Raw genomic sequence first — 6,724 nt, 5'->3', positions numbered from 1 at the left:
ATCCCTGGTGGTCTGGTACTTGACAATGGTTTAGATGCCAAGTTTCTAAAAAAAAAAAAATAATTTAATTTTAGAATTCAATAGTCCATGTGAAGAAACCAAACTTTGCAATATAGTTTATTAAAGAAGAAAAGATCATTTCATCACTTATTTCCCTTCCCCTGCCTTGGATCCCTACACAGAATTTATTTCTGCTTATATCTGCAGGCAACAGAAGTCTATAGAAAGGGGAGGGGGACAAGTTGCTGGAGGAAGACTAAACAGACAGATATTGAAACCCATCTGCAGCATCTAGGGAGGGTTTTATCTCACAACAGAGCTAGTTTATCAATTGAAATATTGCCCAGCTCTACTGTAAGATAAATCACTCACTAGACGCTGCTGAATATGGGTCTAATGTTTGTCTTTGCCCCTGGTCTTTCTTATCGTCCCCCTTCTGATATGTGTTCTATGTTCTATTGTGTAACTCTCACCTTCTGATATGTGCTCTACACTGTCTACCAATAAGTATTTGGACACCCATGCAAATGAAGATATCTGCGGTTGTGATGTACATCACGCCTTGGTCCCAGTGCATGGAAAACTCAATGCCAACGCCTATTGCACTATTTTAGATACCAGTGTGCTTCCTACATTATGGCGGTTCTATGGGTCGGACCAATGTTACTTCCAGGATGACAACGCCAGCTGTCATGTAGCGAGGACTACCATGGCTTGGTACAGTGACAATGAGGTTAACCGACTGGACTGGCTTGGCCAGAGCCCAAACTTGAACCCTAAAGAGTTGGATTGCCGAACTAAGGGGTGCAGCAGTCATCCGAAATCAGTGAAAGAACTTACCTGTCTTCTCCAAGCCAAATGGAATAAAATACCACTAGCCGTCATACAACAACTTGTGGAAAGCCCCGGAGGGCTGAGGCTGTAATTGCCGCTCGTGGAGACTCTACCAACTATTGAATATGAATAAATGTTGTTTTTCTATTCTACCACAGGTGTCCAAATACTTATTGGTAGACAGTGTATGTTATTTTGGGTAACTTTCACCTGCTATTGTGTAACTTTCACTTGCTGATATGTGATCTATGTGTTCTATTGTGTAGCGTTCACGTTCTGATATGTTTTCTATGTTATTTTGGGCAACTTTCACCTGCTATTGTGTAACTTGGGGTTGTATACATGTATATACAACAGTTCTATTTCCGGAGCGAAGTCCTTTCTAAACATGAGAAACCAAGCGCTATAGCATCGTGAAATAAAAGTTTCGCTGTAACTGGTTGCTATGGGTAACAAAGTCATTTAAGACAGTTTTGATAAATCTGTCCCATTATGTCCTTTTTTTATATATATATATATATATATATATATATATATATATATATATATATATATATATATTTTATGCGACGTTCCAGTCTTGGGGAAAAAAGTTACTTCAAAAGATTCTCAATTTATACCAATGGAATGAAGAATAAAAGAAAAACATGAAGTAATGAGCAGTGAAATAAGAATATAAGAGCGGAGAAGAGGGAATTCTTATTATGGTAATCGCACGAGACTCTGCTATAAATTAATGTCAGAGATACTAGCAAAGGAAAAATGATATCTGAAATTGCAATCTTGTCATTGTCGTGAAATTAGAATATAAGACCCAGAGAGGAGGGGCAAAGGGGAAACCTTAAGATGTGAAAATTACTTTAAGGATGGGTTCACACTAGGCCACATTGTATCATCCCTGAAAGAGGACTTTTTCCTTTGCCGGTTTTGGTTTAAAAATGAAGGACACCTGACTGACCACATTATAAGCAATGGGGTCCATGTGTTACCACTTACCGCGATGGACCCAAACAACAGAGAGGCGATGCTAGTGTGAACCTAGCGTCATGCTTTATATTTCCAAGATGCTGCCATGTTATCCCAAAGATAACACATGATATCTGGGAGTCTCATTAGGGTGGCACTTTGTCAACTGAACCTCTCTAACAACTAGTAATACTTAAAAGGTCCCCTAACATAGTCATTGTCATTGAGGGCAAAAACAAACCCCCAGAAAGATATCATCAATATACCTAATCCAAAGAAGGACGAATTGCATCCAACTCTCAAATAACTCCGTGAAGACCAGGCGCTCCTCCCACCAGCCAAAAAAGATGTTATCATAGGTCGGTGCGGCAGGGCTACCCATAGCAGTACCCCACCTCTGGTTGTAGAAGCACTCATCAAACATGAAGGAGTTTTTTGGGGAAGGTTTGGATAATCTTGTCATCTACTGTGTTGTATTAGTCCCCTACATGCTATGAGACACTAACTACTAGAGATGAGCGAGTAGTATTCGATCGAATACTACGGCATTCGAAATACTCGTACTCGATCAAGTACCACTCGCTGTTCGAATGTAAAAGTTCGATGCAGAACCAGCATTGATTGGCCGAATGCTATACAGTCGGCCAATCAATGCTGGTTCTTCTCCTCCCTTTAGAAGTCTTCTCCGTGCAGCTTCCCCGCGGCGTCTTCCGGCTCTTCATTCACTCTGCCAGGCATCGGGCCTGGGCAGAGCTGACTGCACATGCCCGCTTGTAGTGTGGATATGCGCAGTCGGCTCAACCCAGGCCCAATGCCTGGCAGAGTGAATGAAGAGCCGGAAGATGCTGCGGGGACGCTGCACGGAGAAGACTTCTCGGAGGATCCAGCCCGACCCTCACTCGTGGACTTGGTAAGTATAATTTGATCGAATGTTGCCTACCCCTGAAACGAGCATATTTCCCCCCCATAGACTATAATAGGGTTCGATATTCGATTCAAGTAGTCGAATATTGAGGGGCTACTCAAAACGAATATCGAACCTCGGACATTTTACTGTTCGCTCATCTCTACTAACTACGAGATATAAGTTATATTTGTTGTGAGTACTATACAAAACTGTATGTGGCATTTACCGTACTTTGCTCGCCATGCAGCCAAGTATGCACCTGTTTTCCGTATTATCCGGATTCTTTAATAATAAACCCTAATAAAGGTTATGTTTTATGTTAGGGGATCATTTAAGTTTTGCTAGTTTCTCTCATACAGGTCCTTCCACCATCTAGGGTTAGGGCAACACAAAAGGCTCAGTGGTTGGAACTAAGGTCCTAGGTTTGAAACTAAGCAACGGCAACATCTGCATGGAGTTTGTATGTAGTACCCATGTTTTCACAGGTGTCCTCTCCTCCTACGCCAAAAATATACCAATTGATAAATTCTCATGAACAGCTGACCCTTATGAGTGCTGGTATGGCAACCCCTAGCCACTGACTCGCCTACTCTAGTGGGTGTTGGGGATGAGCAACTGTATAACAACCCCTATCCCCAGTCTTTTGTGTTACATTACAAACGTTTGTCATGGTCATCCAAAAGCAGAGAACTCCATTAAGGCCAAAATCTGGTAAAAAAATTGACAAAAAAATGGAAAGTAACTTCACGAGTTTGTAGATTTATTGCATAAAGTTCACATGTTGTCATCCATTATGAAACACAGTGACACAACATTGTGTTCATTCTCATCGATTGTGAAAAGATAAAGGGAAGAGGAAAAAGTTTTCTGCAAAAGTCGAAACTTCACACCAGAGAATGTCAGCGACTGAGCCGAACAAATCAAGCACGATGTGACAGCGACACAAAGTAATCATCCTTCCACATCTAAGCCTGGGAATTATTTATGACGGTAACATTTGGATGAAAGTGACGAGGCCGAGGACATGTTCTTCTCAACCTCTCGAAACCAACAGGGAAGTGCATTTAATTGGAAGAGATTTGTTGAGTGGAGTGTCATCGGCGATGACACAAGGTGGGGGGTAGTCATTACGTACTCCTCATGACATTGGGATATGGATTGGGGAGTGTGTGGGAGAGAGGGAAACACACAGAGAGATCTTCAGCCGCGTATCAATTATACATAAAGGAGGAAAGAAAAAGTTACTGACAGCGGGAAGATCAGGAAAATACCTCTTATTTCCATCGCTACTGACACCAAGAACTAAATTGTCAGAATAAAGGTTTAAGCAGAAGACGGTTACACAGATCTTGACATTAGGTAAATGTAATATTCGAGAAATATGAAGATATCAAGAAAAGACGACCTATAATACTTAGACTGGATCTTTATTTAAAGGGGGTGAATTTTATTTTTGGTTAGTTGACTAAGAATGGAAACCATAAAGGGGCTTTATCATTGGAAAAAGTCATTTTTAACTAATCTCATACTTGCATAGCCTTTAGAAAGGCTATTCCACACCTACCTTTTGTATGTAAATTGCCTCAGTAGTTTTTGAACTAGACCGCTTTTATTCATATGCTAATTAGCCTTCTCTTTGTGCACTCTTTGCGCTGCTGACTCCTCCTCCCTGCTCTCACACACAACACACAGCAGGGAGAGGAGAGCTGGATGACAACTTCCTGTGCACAGAGGAAGCTCATTAGCATATGAATAAAAACAGACTTATTCAAAAACTACGGAGGCAATTTACATACTAAAGGTAGGTGTGGAATAGCATTTCTAAAGGCTATGCAAGGATGTGATTAGTAAAAAATGACTTTTCCCAATGATAGAGCACATTTAAACACTGAACAGCCGTATCATAAGCATCTGCCTCAAATTGTGTAGGTCCACCTTGCCAGAGATGTTATCGCTGCACCTGTTTTACAGTGGGGACCCAGTTTTCCCACAATCAATCTGTGGGCACTAACTCTTCGGATGACTCATCCAAATGTGACCAAGACATCTGAAGGAACATGAGCACCATGAAGGACAATGACAGCCAGGAGTCTATTGAAGGCTCCCAAGCAGGGGTGTAACTTTAGGGGGTGCAGTCACACTGGGGCCCTGGAGCCTTTGGGGAGCCCATAAGCACTGGCATCAGTATTGAGATTGCATCATCCATCTGGCCCATAAGCCAAGGAGACCCACAGATTCCCCTAACCACATTAAGGTGGATTAAACTCCTTAGCACCCACGACCACCGAAATGCCATTTTTTGAGATTTTTTCTCCCCCCAAAAATTGAATGGAGAATGATCAAAACATCATACAATGCTCAAAATACTATAATAAAAAGTACAACTTGCTCCACAAAATGTCACCTTACACAGTTCTGTACAAAGAAATATAGAAAAGTTACGAGTGGCAGAATATGGCGTCTCGAGAACTTTTTATTTTTCAACGTTTTGGATTTTTGAAAAGGTGTTAAGAGCTATATAAATTTGGGATTGCTGTGATTGTCCCAACCTGAATATAGACTCATAAGAAAACGGTGCAAATGTAGTTTCTTTTTCTAATGTCACCCCATTCTGAATTTATTTTTTACAGCTTCCCAGTACGCTGTAAAATATTCCAGTATGGAATATTAAATGATACCATTATGTCCAATTTACCAAATAGGCAACATTTTTGGCAGGTACTAACCAATGCACACCAAGAACACCCAGTTACAAAGCAGTCTGACACCATCTAAGTTGTATGGTCAGTGCTAGAATGCGTAGAGACAGGCGCCATCAACAAGGGGACTCATAAAGGAGAATACAAGTGACTCTTTGTTCACATCTGCGTTCGGTATTTGGTTTGGGGAGTCCACATGGGGACCCCCCGAATGGAGTACCAAACGCAACTTCAAGCGCTGTGCAGTAAAGCACATAGACCCCATAGACTATAATGAGATCCATGTGCTTGCCACACGCTTCCTGCACAAATCATGCGGACAGGAAAGTAGATTGTGAATTACTTTCCTGTCCGCATGATCCCTACAGAGATCTGGCGGCAAGCACACGGACCTCATTATAGTCCATGGGATCCGTGTGCTTTCACTGGCACACCGCTCGCAGTTGCGTTCGGTATTCTGTTCAGGGGAGTCCTCATGCGGACTCCCCAAACTGAATGCAGATGTGAACGAGGCCTAACCTATTGTAAGAAGACTCTAGTAACCTGCTGGGCCATCTCTAACCTGGATTCGAGATGAGACACAGTTGGGCATGGAGGTAAACAGGTTCTGTATGGTATCCTGTACCACAGTTGCGTCTGTCGATCCTGCACACTCGTAGGTTGCTGAAGTTCACATCCCAGAAGGTCCCCGTAAATGTTATATTGATGATAAATTTGGTGACCTGGCAGGCCAAGGAGGTAAGGAAGTGTTGTAATCTGGTGGTGACAATCCTGGGAAATCCTTCCTATGTGTGGGAGAGCATTATCCTGCTGAAAAATACCAGTTGGAAGCCCTGCTATGAGAAACAACACATGGCCTAAGGACGTCCTGCACATTTTGGAGTAGCCAATGAGTGGATTCAGACAAAAGGCGCAGTATAGGTCCTTCACAATAACCTATGTCCGGCTTTGGCTTGAAAATCTGCATTAAAAAAAAGCAACAAAAATTCTTTGTTCCTCCAGCCTGAGAGTTAAGAGTACTGTGTGCACCATTACAACGCAGAACCTGTCTAGTAACACGAGTGATCTAGATTCCCAGGCAGGTACTCTACATAATAGACAACCTGATTGAGTTCCCTGGAAGGGTTGATGTAAGACGTACAGTACAGAAAAACTTGCGTCAATGTGAAACGAAGGTTAAACGCTCAAATTATTCCATAGTGTTCTAGTCACCAGCCTAATTACGGAAATGCGATTTCACGCAGCGTTACCGTACGCTATAATTTACCCCGCACCTTTTGTTCTTGACAGCTGACATTAGACTTTTACATACGCCACT

Source organism: Leptodactylus fuscus, chromosome 1, assembly GCF_031893055.1.
Source record: "Leptodactylus fuscus isolate aLepFus1 chromosome 1, aLepFus1.hap2, whole genome shotgun sequence".
Taxonomy (NCBI): Eukaryota; Metazoa; Chordata; class Amphibia; order Anura; family Leptodactylidae; genus Leptodactylus; species Leptodactylus fuscus.
The sequence above is the reverse complement of the archived record's forward strand: the minus strand, read 5'-3'. Positions refer to the sequence as shown.